Genomic DNA, 16,698 nt, shown 5'->3' on the forward strand with positions numbered 1-16,698 from the left:
AAGATCAAGAATGGACCAGTCGGACCTCATGAAATCGCAAAGCTTCTGTAAGTCAAAGGATACTGTCAATAAGACAAAATGGCAACCAACAGATTATGAAAAGATCTTTACCAATCTTAAATCCGATAGAAGGCTAATATCCAATATTTACAAAGAACTCAAGAAGTTAGACTCCAGAGAATCAAATAACACTTTTTAAAATGGGTACAGAGCTAAACAAAGAATTCTCAACTCAGAAATATCGAATGGTCAAGAAGCACCTAAAGAAATGTTCAACATCTTTAGTCATAAGGGAAATGTAAATCAAAATAACCCTGAGATTCTACCTCACACCAGTCAGAATGGCTAAGATCAATAACTCAGGTGACAGTAGATGAGGGCAAGGATGTGGAAAAAGAGGAACACTCCCCCATTGTTGGTGGGATTACATAGTGCTACTTGAGGATACAACTATACCATTCCTGAGCATATACCTGATAGATGCTCCAACATATAACAAGTACACATGTTCTACTATATTCATAGCAGACTTAGTTATAATAGCCAAAAGCTGGAAAGAGCCCAGATGTCCTCCAACAGAGGAATAGGCAGAGAAAATGTGGTACATTTGTACAATGAAATACTACTCAGCTATTTAACACAATGACTTCATGAAATTCTTAGGTAAATGGATGGAACTAGAAAATATCATCCTGAGTGAGGTAACCCAAGAGAACACACATGATATGCACTCACTGAAAAGTAAATATTGGTCCAAAAACATAGAATACCCAAGATACAATTCACAAACAACATGAAGCTCAAGAAGAAGGAAGACCCAAGTGTGAATGTTTAAGACTTTCTTAGAAGGGGGAACAAAAATACTCACAGGAGGAAATATGAAGACAAATTGTGGAGCAGACACTGAAGGAAAGGCCATGCAGAAACTACCCCATCTAGGGTATCCATCCCAAATACACACACCAAACCCAGACAATATTGCGGATGCCAAGAAGTGAATGCTTACAGGAGTCTGATATAGCTGCCTCCTGAGAGGCTTTCCCAGAGCCTGACAAATGCACAGAGAGGGTTGCTTTCAGCCAACCATTGAACTGAGAACGGAATTCCCAATGGAGGGGTTAGAGAAAGGATGGAAGTAGCTTAAGGGGTTTGTAACTCCATTGGAAGAACAACAATATCAACCAACCAGACTTCCCAATGCTCTCAGGGATTAAACCACCATCCCAAGACTACACAGGGATGGACCTATGTCTCTATCTATATGTAGCAGAGAATGCCCTTGTCAGGCATTAGTGGGAGGAGAGGTCCTTGGTCCTGTGAAGGCTTGATGCCCCAGTGTAGGGGAATGCCAGGGCTGGGAGGTGGGAGGGAGTGGATGGAAGGGTGAGGGAGCACCCTCATAGAAAACAAGGGGTGGATGGAGATGTGATAGTGAGTTTCTCAAGGGGAAACTGGGAAAGGGAATAACATTTAAAATGCAAATAAAAAAATCCATTAAAAGAAAAAAATAGAAACGAATTCTTCATTCAAGGTAAAAAAAAAAAAAAAGTGAAAAAAACCCAAAATGCTTGCCTGGATGTAAGTAGAGGGAAATTCTATGATTTATTTTCCCCATTTCTACAATACTAATATACCAATCTGACTAATAACCCTAATCAGTACCAGAGAATTTATATTCTTATTCCTATTTTTATTTTTCTGGAGCTGAGGACCGAACCCAGTCTTATTCCTATTTTTAATGTGAAATATTTTATATTTATTTACATTAACATCTGTATCTAATATTTAAAAAAATTAACCTTATAATTGTAGTTTTCCAAAAGATGAATTAATTCAGCAATAATTTTAAAGTTCAATTGTATCTATTCAGCTTAAACAGTCACCAAAGGACAGGCAAACATTCATACAAACAAATAAACTAACAAATGGAAAAACACTAGCTAAACAAAGAAACCAACAAAAACCACCTTTAATCCATTATCTATCCAAATGTAATCCAACAAAAATAAAGAACTAGAGCAATTTCTAGCAGTTTTTCATTCTTTTAGGACCTTTCAAATTATTTATGGTTTTTTTTTTCAGGACCTTTCCCAAAGATTTTTCTGTTAAATTAAGGCTGTATCTGAGCAATACACTACAAAGATACACTAATTTTGGAGCAACATTTCTAAGAATCTGTCACTACCTTTTGTTGTTGTTGAGGTTGTTGTTGTAAAGAAAATACACAGGTTTCAAATTTAGAGTCACATACTCTACAGAATGTCCAATCTCAGCCAAAGTGTCCTTTGTGAAGCATCAGTTTTCTGTGTTACACCCCTTGAAAGGATCTATCAGTAAATTACCTATTGTGTGTTACATTATTTTTACACTTTTTCCAACTAAAAAAATTAAGTATTTGACAATTCCACACATATATACAGTGGATTGATTAGTCTCATCCCCACGCTCTTTAAGCCCTCTTACAACTAGTTTACCCCTTTACCTCACCCTACATGTCTTTTTCCCATATTCATGTATTTCTCTTTTGGTTTGGAAACCACTGAGCATAGCAAGAGCTATCTCTGTGGGCTGGCAAGAAAAACCAATCCTTACTACAAAAGACAGTTGTGCTCTAGTGCAGAGATTCCAGGGTGGGAGGGAGGGATGAAGGGAACTCCTTCTGAGACTCAGTTATAGTCATGTAATTACAACAATCGCAGTCAAATTCATTAACTAGTACTGGTATGTCAGAGACTGTTCTGTGCATCACGTATGTCAAGTTTAAGTATTGTAGTACCGTGTTCCAATGGTTGTGTGAGTTTGAGTTCAAAACTTAGTTATTAATTCTTAATTCTTAACTGTCTATAGGGCATTTTAATCTTATTTTCTTTGCTTTGAGACAGGTAAAAATATAATCTAATATATATTATCAAGCAAAATTTTCCGCACAATCTGATATCTAGTCACTATAAATTTACAAACCTAGCAATAGACACAGAAAATTCCTTGATGCTTTGAATAACACTGCCCTGATGTTTCTTATTAGATCATCTGAGTTTCATATTAAATTAAGGCAAAGTAATGACTGTAATGACTTTTAATATTCAAGAAGTGATAATGAAATGTATATTAGCATAAAATTAAAATATAGAAAGTATTATTAAAATAATGTGTGAGTAACAGCTGAAAAATCAGATCATGTGACCCATTCCTTTTTAGATTCTTATAATAAATGAACACATATAAATCTTTTTATCTCACTAACCTTCCTCAATTGCACAACCTCCCACATCTGTAGTTTGAAGACAGTGTCTGCTTTAGTTGTTCTCAGGCTCCAGCCATTCACAAGACATCCCACAACTTTTCCTGTTAGACATGATCAAAGCTTTGAAGTCAATGGAAGTTTTCATAAGAATGTTTCCTGACCTCTATCCTATGAAGCGTGATCAATGAGATGTCTCATTCATACTTGAGTTGATATACAATTAGTGCTGACATTTTATGAGTAACCCTGAAAATTTTTGCCTTTGATCTGGGCTTTAGCTAAATCTTTTAATAATGTTAATATAGTTAATAAAGGGGATGCCTTAGACATTATTCATTATGTATAAAATTATTCACACATTTTCTAGTTAATTTTTGCTTGTAGATAAAATACAATTTGTTTGTAACATTTTTTGTTTTCTTGGAAAATCATTTAATTCTTCACTTCCTGTGAAAAATAATTAGTTGTCCCCTCCTTCCCAATACTGAAATAACAAGAATTCCGATCAAAAGCTCATTTGTAAGTAGAAGATAAGATATTGGGCATTCTCTTTTGTCTCTAAACGTGAAAAAAGGCCAAAGAATTTACCACAATATATCAACTGTACAGGAAGCAACTTGTAGATAGTTATTTAAAACAGTAAAAAGTTTGTTTCTGTTAATTTTGTAAAGATTAATAATGCAAATGAAAAAAATGGGCATCATCATATTTTTGATCTGCAACTATCAAATTGTTGTTGTTATTATTATTAAATTTTAGTATTGAAAATCAAACTTAGGGGAGGGATAGATAGATAGATAGATAGATAGATAGATAGATAGATAGATAGATAGATAGATCAACGACATTTTTTCTGTTCTTTCAAAGAGTATAGTCAAGTTTGGTGTGACTTTTTCAATATTTTCATACTACTGTCCTTGGAGTTTCCTTTATTGGAAGGATATTACCTCCAGACATTAAACTTATATATTTAGAGCATGTTTTAATAAATCATAATTAAGATGTCCTGCCCATTTCATCGTTTTATAATCTAATAAAATCATTATAATTTCACTTTTACCATTCATCTTAGTTTCTCTAAAAATCTAAAAAATAATACCACTACTTTTAGTTTCAATATTATTTGAGCTAACCTTTAATCTCATAACAGAAGTATATAATAAATATTATTAAAATTTTCCAACCTAATTAAAAAAGAAAATAAATCTGAAAGAGCTAGGAAGCCACCCATGGTTACTATCTAATGAAGCGAGAGCCAGGACTGGTAGTAAGACACGTAGCTGGAAACGTCCACATCCTTTACAGTCGTTCAGTTCTGGCTTCAGACATACACCGAAGTTGTGACTGGGCCAATTTTAGTCCCTTCAAAAAGAAATGCATACAATCACAGCTTTGTTCACGGAAATAAAAAGCAGAATATGAAAAAGATGAATGAACCTTCCCTGCTCCTCAACACCAAGCTTTTGACACCAGGACTGTTTGAATCATTTTCTGCTTGACATGTGCTGTTTTTTGCTTTTGAATTTCTGTGCAGAGCTCACCTACATCCTATTAGAGGACCGAGTGATTCTTACAACGAGTACTCTGTGAATGATTTCCTTCTATTTTATTCTCCTGGGATTTCTGCTCTATGAAAAATGGCTTACCTGCCCCAATAAACAGACCTCTCTATTGTATTACCACCACGGCAGTCACATTTGTAAGTTCTTGATTATAGCTCACTTATTTACATACAGCGTTCTAACTGTGCTTATAAACATCTGCTCCTCTACTGTTATCAGTCTCTTGGGCATAATAGAAAGCAACCTCCTGCATTTTTCTATCCCAAGTGCTTTCCCAGAGAAATCCCTGGGAAAGGTAACCCCAGGGAAGTAACCCCAGGGAAGGTACCAGTGAAAATAAGATCATTGCTGTGGGTGTTTTTCCCCCCCTCAATGATTTTCCTACTTTATCTAAGAATTTTGCCCTTAGGGAACACAGTGCTCTACCCAGCACTTGGCTAGATAAAAACACTGATATTTCTTTAAACATGGAATTTCCCAGAAAAAAAAAAGAGTAGACTTGTCTGATTCCATAATTTAAGGCTCAAATTTCACTTTTTCTAAATTAATAAATTCTGACACATGGTAACAAGTTTAAGCCTGTTTTTAATGTTTGTATTTAACTAGTTACTGCTTAAAATTCAGCCAACCGCCATAGCTGCGCACATTACCTCAAATAGAGAAAATAGTCTAAATTTGAGGCTTTTAATGCCATTGGCCTCAGAAAAGATATTTGTCCTGCTTCCTTTTTATTACTTTTATTTTTCTCTATCCTAGTGATTACAGTAGCATCCAGGACATGTCTCTGAAAGTCCTACAGAATTTACAGCTGCAATGTGAGGGCCAGGCCACTAGGTGGAACCCAGTTAAACCTTAGGCTATTAGCTCCAATATTAATCCTTCACATTCATAGGAGGCTACTGCTGGAAGAACAAAGGACACTGACAACCAAACCTGTTCATCGTCACAGTAGAGTAGAACCAAGCTACTCAAGATCAGACACTGAGACCTTGACAAACAAAAATCAATGCCGAAAGGCTTGGTTGTCCCAAGTCTTTGAATTTGAGGCAGTAACCTTCTCCCCATTCTCTGGGGTTATGAAATGAGAAAATGGACAACTTAAATAAAAGAAGTAACAATCCCTGACCAGTCTTTTCTGTGGCATGGCAAAGCTTGCTGGAAGAGCTTTAATCAGCTTACAATGTGGAGTCCCCATACTCTGATCTAGAGGAAGTGGGTATCGTCATGCCAACAATGAAAATAAAAGTATCTAAGTTTCCTCTTCCTAGAACATCAAAGAGGTCTCATGTTACTTGTCTGGTATAGCTTTGGGCACATCAACTATGTGGTCAAGTCTGTCTGTAATTTTTCCGCTAACAGAGTCTGTGGTCAGGACAAGTTTCCTCTCCAAGCTGCTTTTAAAAAGAAGGCTATGAGGATGAGGAAGGATACCCTCTGCTTCTACGGTGCCTGTGCACAGAGATGTATGGAAATATGAGAGGGGGAGGCTGAAGGATGAATGATCATGACAGATTAACACAGGAAGCTTCTCTAACTCTCCGTTATCCTGGGCCTTTTCTACAGAGTCCCACTCTGCAATGTCTTTGTTGTAGAATTGTGTAGAAGAAATAAAACACGACATCATGCAGTGGTGTGAAAAGTGTATATTATGTGGTACATGTATGCATCCACAACCCTCCAGATTACATTTACACATAAAGAAATGCTAAAAGCAAAGTGATCTCTTAGTTCCCACAGCTGAAGAGGTTGACCTGCTCTTGGAAAATGTTTGAGTTAGTTAACGTATTTATGTGTAATGTTCACCAGTTTATATTTGGATTGAACTACTCCCAGATACAGATAAATTAGACTTCCAGAATCTTCATTAAGAAAGTCTACTGTGAACTTATTCATAATCTGTTACATCTTTCTGGATTAAATGGCAAAAGAAATGAACAATGACTTGATTTAACTTTACTGATGCCAGAGAGTGGACAGGAGGGAAGTGTCTAGGACTGTAGAGTTCAAAAGGTCATAAGAAACAAGGCTGCAATAAGGCTGCAGTGTCATTCAGAGTCTTCTTTTTTTTTTAATTGAATGTGAAAACTCACTCAGCATTTTTTAAAAAGAAAGAAAACTTCTCACAGCATACAGAAGAGAGATATTCTAAGGAAGCCAATGCTTTCAGGCTTTGTTAGTGACATTCTGTATTCTTAAAGCATTAGAGAATATAATATCATTAAAATATAGACAATTATGAAATATTTACTTATTATGGACATTTGTATAGTAAAAGCATGGAAAGTGTGATATAAATCCATACCATTCCCTACCAAAGTATATAAATATTACAAGTACATGGAATGTGTCTTTGGGTGTATATACACACATGATGTGTATGATTATATCTCTTAGAGAGATAGGAAAGGAGAAATCATCTCAAACATGTTTACATTTGGGATAACGTAAAATAACGTGGCGAAACTATCAACTCATTTTAGGGAGGAAGATTCATCCTTTAGTCTCAAACAACAATAGAATTCACCTTACTAAGTGAAAGCCAGCATCTCAAGCAATAATAACTGTGTTCTTGTTTTTGATAAGAGGGCCTAAATATAATAAACCAATGAGAGAAAAATCTCAGACTCTGTCATGACCATGCTGAAGAAGGACCCTTCCTACCTAGTGAAGTAGTAGACAATCTCACAAGAGACTGATACATTGACATGGATGTCATTCATCTCAAATATATCCTAAATCTGATCTAACAACTTCTGATTCAATAGTTTCAAGTTAAGAGGAGGGTGTTAGCTGGAAGTTATTTCTGATATTATACCACCATAACATCTATCCAGGCAGACGAGTACTCTCAAAGCTCAGAGAAGAACTGATACTGTCATAGATTAGAAGTTAGTAAGAGGCTGGTGCCACCAATTTCCTCTAAGACATTTGTAATTTTTTTAATTTTTAGTTTTAAACAGATTGATAAACTTTTCATAATTGTGATTTATGGAGCACTCTTTTACGTTTTAATTTTGTAATACTAGATATGAACAAGACAAAATTATATACAAACCTATTACTGCAATATATAAATACTATAGGAGTGTCTAGGCAATGTGGGTATTGATCCATCTATGTGTTCATTGTTAAGTTTCTTTCTCTTGCCTAGTAAATGTAGTCATAATTTAGGACTTTAAAGGAGAAACTTAAGGACACTGTAAAAGTTAAAAATATCTTGAATCTTGAAAAAGTGAGTAGCCTCTTTTTCTACTCCCCAACCCCTGATAGATTTGAGATGTGTCTTTCTCCATTCATATTATCTTGGCCTGGCCTTCTCTCCTTCTCTCTCTCTCTCTCTCTCTCTCTCTCTCTCTCTCTCTCTCTCTCTCTCTCTCTCTCTCTCTCTCTCTCTCTCCCACACACACACACACACACACACTACATAGTCACATATCTACTTTATTAAGATAGCTTTACTTAGTTACAATTTACATTTCATACAATTTACCAAGTTAAATATTTTAAATAATTCAATGAATTTTATTTTATTCATCATCATCATCAGTAGTATTAGAATGTTTTCATAGTAGTATTTATCTTCTATTTCTCCCTTCAATCTTCCCATCTTCTTACCTTCTATACATACCCCCAACAGTAGGTTAACTGTTTTTATGTCTCTAAATATTTGCCTATCTTGGAAATTTTAAAATATTCCTACTGAACTATAATTATAATATACTTAGGATAACACCCTCCAATCTCTAATCTCTAATCACTCAAGACGTTGCAAACAATAAGTTTGCTTTCTATTTCTCTAAATTCCACCTTCTTAGATTCCATATTGAAATGAATTCATATAATAGCTGTCTTTCTATGCCTCTCATAGTTACCTGATTGTAGTATCTTCTATGTTCATTGATGGTATCATGGTTAAGTGTTTTCGTTGCTATGATAAAAGCCATGATTACAAGAAAGTTGGTGGGGAAAGTGTTTATTTCAGTGTACAGTTCCACATTATAATCCATCACAGAGGGATTTTAGGTCAAGAACTCAAACAGGACAGAAATGTAGGTGTAGGAGTTGATGTAGAAGTCTTGGAGGAGTGCTGCTTACCAATTTGCTTCTCAAGTCTTGCTCAGCTTGCTTCCTTATAACACCCAAGATGGCCAGCCCAGGGATAGTACCTTCCACCATGATCTGGGCCCTACAACATCAATCAAGGAACTAAACCATAAGCTCATCCAAAAGTCAATGTGGTAGAGACATTTTCTCAGCTGAGATTCTCTCTTCTCAAAGAACTCTAATTTGCATCAACTTGACATAAAACTAATCAGTACAGATTCTGTTACAAATAACAGACTTTTCTTATCTCTGATGGAGTACTATAATATCATGGACACATATACTGCACCTTCTTTAGTCTACTTGTCTACTGATGGTTGCATTGTAATTTGCAGTGAAATTAGTATAAGAGAACAGGAATCTCTTTGATATAGTGACTTCATTCCCTTTGGTTACATTCCCAGTAGTATTATAGCTGGGTCACAATAGGCAAATGCTTTATCTTTTCTATATTGTCATCTGCACTTGTGAATTTTTGTTGTTTTGACAGTGGCCATTCTAATCGATATGACTTCATATGTGAATATTGAAACCTGTTTTAATTTGGATTTTCTTGATTATTAGTAATATTGGACATCTTCTTAAACCAGTTGTAGAATTTCAAGTCTTTAGAATAACATTGTGCATTACCAGCTGCATCTGGTACTTGTGTCCTTGTGCTTTGTTCACTGCTCTTTCATTAACCAGATTTAAAATTCTCAAAAGGATAAAATAACCTTCTGGTTTGAAAGATTTTAAAATCAATTTTAAAGTCTTTTATTAAACAAAGAGTAAATCTTAGTTGGCTTGAATTTTAAATGTTTGATTGTGTATAAGTATCCTTAATAGGTGACTGGGCACTCCAGAAATTCACTAGATTGAATACATGGAGCACAGGTACTGATCTCATGCCTACCTCCATTAAAGATATTCTTTTATTTGCAGGTTAATCAATCTGTGTAATCAATTAAAACAAACACTCCCATTCTATGAGAGACTTAAGCAGAGTAGTATGGACCACCAAGAGAAAGTAGCCTATTCTTCTGACATGGTAGGAATCTGATGAGAGAACTTTACTTAAATTTTAAATTTTGTATAACCCATTCTACCTCTTTTATTCGTGTTTCTAGAAACTTATTCAACAAGTTTTCTTTCTAATGGTTTTCCTTGTCTTTACATAATTATATTGCTTCCCACTTTCTACATAGCTGTCCTTTGTTCTTCAATATACTCAATAGATATAACTGAGCTCCAGTGATGAGCTAGGGATTGTTCTGTAACTAATAGTGGTAAAGTAGCTGTTTAACAGAGCTCCCAGGGATTAAACCACCAACCAAAAAGTACACATGGGAGGACCCATGGCTCCAGCGGCATATGTAGCAGAGTATGACACTATCAGGCATCAATAGGAGAAGAAGCCTTTGGTCTTGTGAAGGCTCTTTTCCCCAGTGTAGAGGAATGCCAGGGTGGGAGTGGGTGGGTGGGTGCTTCCTCACAGAAGCGGGAGGAGAAGGAATGGGAGAGGAGGGACTGGGAAAGGGGATAACATTTGGAATGCAAATACATAAACTATCCAATAAAAAATATTCAGGGTGTATTTTACCCTGAAACATGATGACGACGACGACAATGACGACGATAAAAATAAATTCTTCCCTTTGGTCATCTAACTGCAGTTTGGATCTCTCAATGTGCTGATTCAGTTCCATATTGACTGGTCCTACTGACCTCATCAACACATGCTTTCCGACATCTCCCAGTAGAACTCACTGTATTGCTTGGCTCTGCCTCATCCCCTCTGTTTACATTTCTGGGAGTGTTGCTTATCTTTCTTTATCTGGCTCTCTCCTCCTGATCTATTCTAAATTCCTCTCTTCTAAGAAAGGGAGATTGCATAATAAGTGGGGTTCCCAAAGATTAGGTAGGATGATATTGTTTAAAGCAACAAGCAAAAACTAGCTTCTGCTCTGTGTGCACACCAAAAAGGCAGGTTGCATGACGACATTAACAGAAATATTTTTCAATTATTAGAAAATAGGTTTTTTTACTGTTGTTATTCTTTTGTTTTGGTTTTAACCCAGAGTCTCTCTATATAGCCATGGCTGTCCTGGAACTTAATATGTAGACCATGCTGGCCTCAAACTCACAAAGATCCAGGGTTCTCTGCATCTGAGTGATAGGATTAAACTGTTTTTTGGAACAAATCTACGTGCATTTTCAACAACTTTCTTAGAGAGTCTTGTACTTGACTTCATAGTGGGAAAAATCAGCATTTTTAACTGGGCTGAGTAGAAGCAGAAAATAGAAATAACAAGGAAGATATATAAAAAGAACATTCTAGATAATCAAACAAATACCACACATGTGCTAGATAAACTACATATCAGGTTAGTAAGCTTGTTTTTATTCCTTCATAATAAAATTCATCCACATGATTTCCATTCATAGCCAACATCAGTTAATTACTGTATTGTTTGTAGTTGCTCCTGAGCAGGGTCCATACAGGTAATTAGATGCTTTACAGTCTTTAGAAAGTTACCTTCATTCCTCTTGGACCATTGATAGCAGCTGCAATGTGCATGAGTGAGGAGGCATGGTGAGTTATATCATGATGCTAGAGTAAGTGAAGTGAAAAACAGGAAATCAAGATAACTCACACGTGGTTTCATGTTCCTGAAAACCCAACCCCAAGAGCAATAATTTTTGTCAGAATTACTTTTACTTAAAAAAAAGAATCTTAATTTTGACATTTGGCCAGGCCAGGAACATTTAGAAATTGTATGCTTTAAGAAGCTAGATAGAATTTTTAGGAGTTGTCACACTTTGTTCTAGGCATAAAAGCCTTTCTTCAAATCAGGTCTAAGGGAAAGAATTGATGCTACAGCCTTTGAGCAACAGAATAGCAAAATACAAAGAACAGAATTTAGAAACACAAATAAAGCCAAGCTTAAAATTCAAAGAGAAGCTGTTTTCCTGTGAATCAGAGACAGCCATTCACCTGAGAGATCTATGAAAGTGGCAGAGCATGGGTTGGTAACTAAGATTAGTATTTGCAGTGCATTAGCCCTCTCTGAACTAAACATTGGGGAAATGAGTTTGACTCTTGGAAGTGAAAACAATCTGGCATATGCAAAAATCATAGCACATTTCTGAATAATTTACAGTCCAGCAGAGTTGGTTTGCATTGGATTGAATTAGTTAACATTTACAGGAAGAATGGGAGACTAACAGGGGTTGAGAATGTCAGAGGCATTTCTCATGATTACATTTTCCTGTGGGTATTCAAATTTAGCCAACAATTTACAAGTATTGTTCAAGGAGGAATGTCAGTGTGGAATGACTGGAGAAGAATTTTGCATGAAGGAGTTTTAGTACACTCAGAGTAGGGATCAGGCTGAGACCAGTGCCGTCAGCCTCTGGATGCTTAATCCTTTATTTGGAGTACATGTTATTCACACATCTTTTCTGTTATTTGGAATCATGTTATGCCACCTTCTAACAACATATGAAGATGTCACATAAAGATTGAGTATTTCAGTCTCTGTGGTCATTGTTTCTTGTCACAAATTCACACTTATATTTTAGTTTTCTATCTCAATTCTGTGCACTTTACCTGTATTACACTGCCTAAAAGAAGGGGTCGCTCTTGTTTTGCTGGAGAGATTAGCAAAGCTTCCAGTTGTGGAGAATAAGACCACCAAAGCTGTAAAGACCATTACTTAGAAAGACCCATGGGGATTAGCTTGGATTTTACTTTTGTGTGATAATTTGACATTGCTTTGTTGCTACAATGGATCATTTTTAATCTCACATCCTCATAACCCAATAAATATTTACTGCATGCCTGTCCAACCTTAAGGAGACATGTTCAGTTGATGTCCTCCTGAAGAAATATCTGAGGTACTGTATGTGAACAAATCACATATTTGGGAGTTGTTCACAGAAAACACAGAGAGCAACGTCTAAAATATCAATCAAATTAGTTAAGAGTAAGGGCAAGTAGGACTCTCAGCATGAATAGGAAACTCAAAGACAATGTAAACAATGCCACCACATTACTCATCTCTCTCTCACCACAAAAAAGGAAGGTGTGTGTTAATCCTTTAATTGCCACATCTCTTAATTGAAAAATGCTTCTTGATACATTGACTCGACATTGCTGCCATTCTGGTTTCCGATATCCTAGAATATACTTGTAGATGAGAAATGTGTACTGAAAAACAGTGTCACAGAGTAGTGTGATGAATAAGCCAACTTATGCTGTCCTGTGGTAAATAAAACATTCCACACTCCCGAAATATTGATAATGACTGGACATAACTCTAGTTCATTCCATCAGAGTGGTAAGAGTGATGAAAGACTCATCTTTGTGATTCACATCTGGTTCCAGCACATTAGAAGGGAGTGGGGGCAAATCTGAGTAGCAATCACAGATCCTCTCTGTTCTCATGTGACTGGAAAAATTGCAGCAATTCATTTTATCAGACCAGTGCTAATTCAGAATATACTACATCCTTGCCTTGCAAGCACACTCTGTTCTAACAGAAATCAAATGTAGGAGTCTGCCAGCAACCCCAGTTTAACTCGAGCAAGGGTGCTGGATGAATCATAAGTCCAAGTTTCTCAATAATTCAAGTGCCAGCAGCACCACATTTGTTACAAATTCTCAGTTTTGTTTGAGATTTCTAAAGACACCTCACCCACCCATATTGGTGAGAAATCCAACATCAAACTACTTGGAAGACATTTGGTATAGTTTCCTTTCAGATTTCCTGCATGATGCAAGAATTCTGGCAGGACAGGGGAGTGGTAGGAAAAGTTATGAAGTGGTACTTCCCAGGCATTAAAAATCAAGCAAGGAAAGGATTGCTGTGTACCTTTGCTGGTTATCCACACTCTTTGGGTGTATGATACAATGAAAGTCTATGGTTCTAAAAGCTGAGATTGAGTCTCCTTGTTTAGTGCTTAACCAAGGCCTTCAGCTTTCAGAGGTGAATCAACCTCTCCTTCACAACATTTCCCAAGGCCACAGTTATCAGTCAATCCTATATTTCTCTTACTCTTTACTGCAGAATCCAATCAGGAATGTGTTCTTGTTCACTTTAACCCAAAATTAAAAACAAAAGGGACTTCTGCTTTTTTTGTTCTAGAAGGAGAAAGTTCAATCATGTCGTTGGAATTAGACTCAACCTTGATATTTTTTTTCTTTTTTTAACTTTTTATTGTTTTTTGTGAACTTCACATCATATAGCCCAATCGTACACATCTCCCTCTCCTCTTGTCCATGCCCCTCCACCCTTCCAACATCTCCCCCAAACCAAGAAAAATATCTTGTTGTGGAAGCTGTAATGCATCACAGTGTGTCCCCCAGTATACCCTTCTGTTCACACTTCTTTGCTTGCAAATGTTCGTTGCAATGATTCATTGATCTGGTTCAAGGCCTCTGACTTCAGCTCTACCATCGATACTGAAACGTTACTTGGACTTCTCTCAGATACCCTGTTGTTGCCCTGTGTTGTGGAGATCCTGTAGTTTTAGATTTGTAGGATGGGCCCTTTATGTACCCCAGCATTCATTAATAGGATAGATGTTATGGGGGGCCAATTCAAACTCTGACTGTGGACCTGAGAGGAATCTGAACTTGTGAGCCCACTAGTGCTACTGCTTTCATGTTTTCAGGGCCTGCTCACCTACAGCCCCGGTGACCAGGGCCAGCTCTTCCCTGCTGCTCAGGTAAGGTGCAAGGCCTGCTCTCCTGAGACTTATAGTTAGTGATGGACATGGTCAGTTCTACATTCATGACCCTGGGGTGAACTCTCTGCTTGCCGGGGCCTACTCTAAGTGTTGAGGAATGAGGGCAACTCTCCCTCATCCACGCTGTAGCACAGCAGACAAATTGTGGAGTCAGCTTTCCCACTCTCACACCCTTGGGGCTATCTCACTAATGCCCCTGCCCTCAGCTCCATTGTGCTACACAGGTGAGATACAGGGCCTGCTTTCCTGAATGCTGCAGCAGGTGAGGGGCAGGGACAGCTTTCTTGCTCTCATGACCTCATTGGAGCCACCTCTTCCATCTGCCTGTGGTAAGGGCAAAAAGAGGGAAGGGGACCACTCCCTTTTGGATACCAATATGCAACAGACAAAAGGCAGGGCTGTATCTCTCACACTCATGCCCTCAGGACAGCTAACCCTACCACCCCCACATCCCGGGACAACTGTACTTTGATGCCCAAATGAGGTATGGCCTACTCTCCTGAATGCTGCAGCAGTGAGGGGAAGGGAAGCTCTCCCTCTGATGACCTCAGGATCAGCTTTTCTGTCTGCCAAAGATGGCAAGAGGTAAGGAGATACAAGGCAGAGAAGGGGTAGGGCCAGCTCTCACACTCTCATATCCTCAAGACTAGCTCACCCAGACGTATCAACACCACCACAAAAGTCAGCTCTAATGTACTACCCAGGTGAGGCATAGACTTTGCTCTCCCAAGCTGATGAGGGGCAGGTATAGATTTCCTGCTCTCATGACCCCAGGGCCAGGTCCCCTGCCTTCTGTAGGTGGTAAGAGGCTAGAGTGAAGAAGAACATCTCTATCTACACTGCTACAAAAGAAAGGAGTGTGATAGAGCCAGCTCTCCCATGCTTATATCCTCAGGGCCAGAGCACCCACAACACCGGAAACATGCAGACCCACTCTCCTGAGTACTTCAGGTGGCCAGGGATGGGAGTCAGATCTTTAGTTCTCATGCCCCTTAGGGCAGGCTCTTCCATGACTTCTAGGTGAGGGGTGGAGCTAGTTCTTCACAGCCTTCAGACTTTAGTATGTCCCCAGGTAGCAGGCAAGACCAAGGATATCCTCCTGGAGTTTGGTGGTAACAAAGCACTGTTGCTATAGGGCCATGGACCCAGGCATAGCCTTCAGTGGTAGCACAGGCCAGGCCCTCACCATGCCCAGTTGGCATCACTAGCATTCACATCAAGCTACTCCTCACTACCCTTGCGAGATCTGCAATTCTGTCTCTCTTTATTGTGCTTACATCATTCTGTTTCTCTTTCTCTCTCATTTCTCCTCCTCTTAGTGGCACCCAGGGTCTCTGAGTATCTAGGTCATTCCAGGAATGGTCTTGAGAGTGCTATGCCCTGCTTTTACCTTATGCCACAGGGCAGGAGTCATCTCCAGTATGGTCTCCCAGCCCTCACCAGGCATGTGCAGCACTGGATTGGTTGTCATCTCAGGCTAGCTTCCTCTTGAGGCCACATAGTGCCATTCTGGTGGTACTTTAAGGCTTGCTTCTTTCTCTGACTGCCCAATTGGCCCCTTACAAGGGTCAAGGGTTATCTTTCTCAATCTCTGACTCCAGGACCCACCATCCCAAGTGGGGTTCTTCTTGTCTATGACTTGCTCTTATCCTTGGAACTCATCCATGACTACATGGTGGTGTTCTGGTAGTCGTCTCAGGGTTGCTGTTTCTCAGGGACTATGAGGCTACTAATCATTCAGATGTCCACAGGTTAGAACACTGAGTGTAGACATAGCCTTTCTCCTCTCTGCCACCTACTGATGCATATGCAACACAGCAACCATGCCAGCAAAGCCTCTAGGCACAGGACATTTGGATACTTTCAACCTCCTGTTGTTGACCTATTAACTTACGGTAAAATTGAGGAAAAGTGATTTGATGTAAAGGTGCTAGAAAGGTGGCAATGCCAAATCCCTGACCACTACTGAAAAGACTGTAAGGAGACATAGCATGGTGGCACATGCCCTTAGTTTCAGTTGCTTGGGAGACTGGTCTGAGAGAAACAAATGATCCC

The 16,698-nt window shown here is 38.2% G+C and overlaps 1 non-coding gene across 1 annotated transcript; it reads right to left on the minus strand.

The window, feature by feature from the left end:
• Window positions 1-16,360: 16,360 nt before the first annotated feature.
• On the minus strand, window positions 16,361-16,492 carry LOC116895027. The gene has a single exon (XR_004387213.1). It is a non-coding gene; the product is annotated as a small nucleolar RNA SNORA17 (small nucleolar RNA).
• Between the last annotated feature and the right edge of the window lie 206 nt (window positions 16,493-16,698).

The sequence above is a fragment of the Rattus rattus genome, chromosome 2 (assembly GCF_011064425.1).
Source record: "Rattus rattus isolate New Zealand chromosome 2, Rrattus_CSIRO_v1, whole genome shotgun sequence".
In the NCBI taxonomy this organism is placed as follows: Eukaryota; Metazoa; Chordata; class Mammalia; order Rodentia; family Muridae; genus Rattus; species Rattus rattus.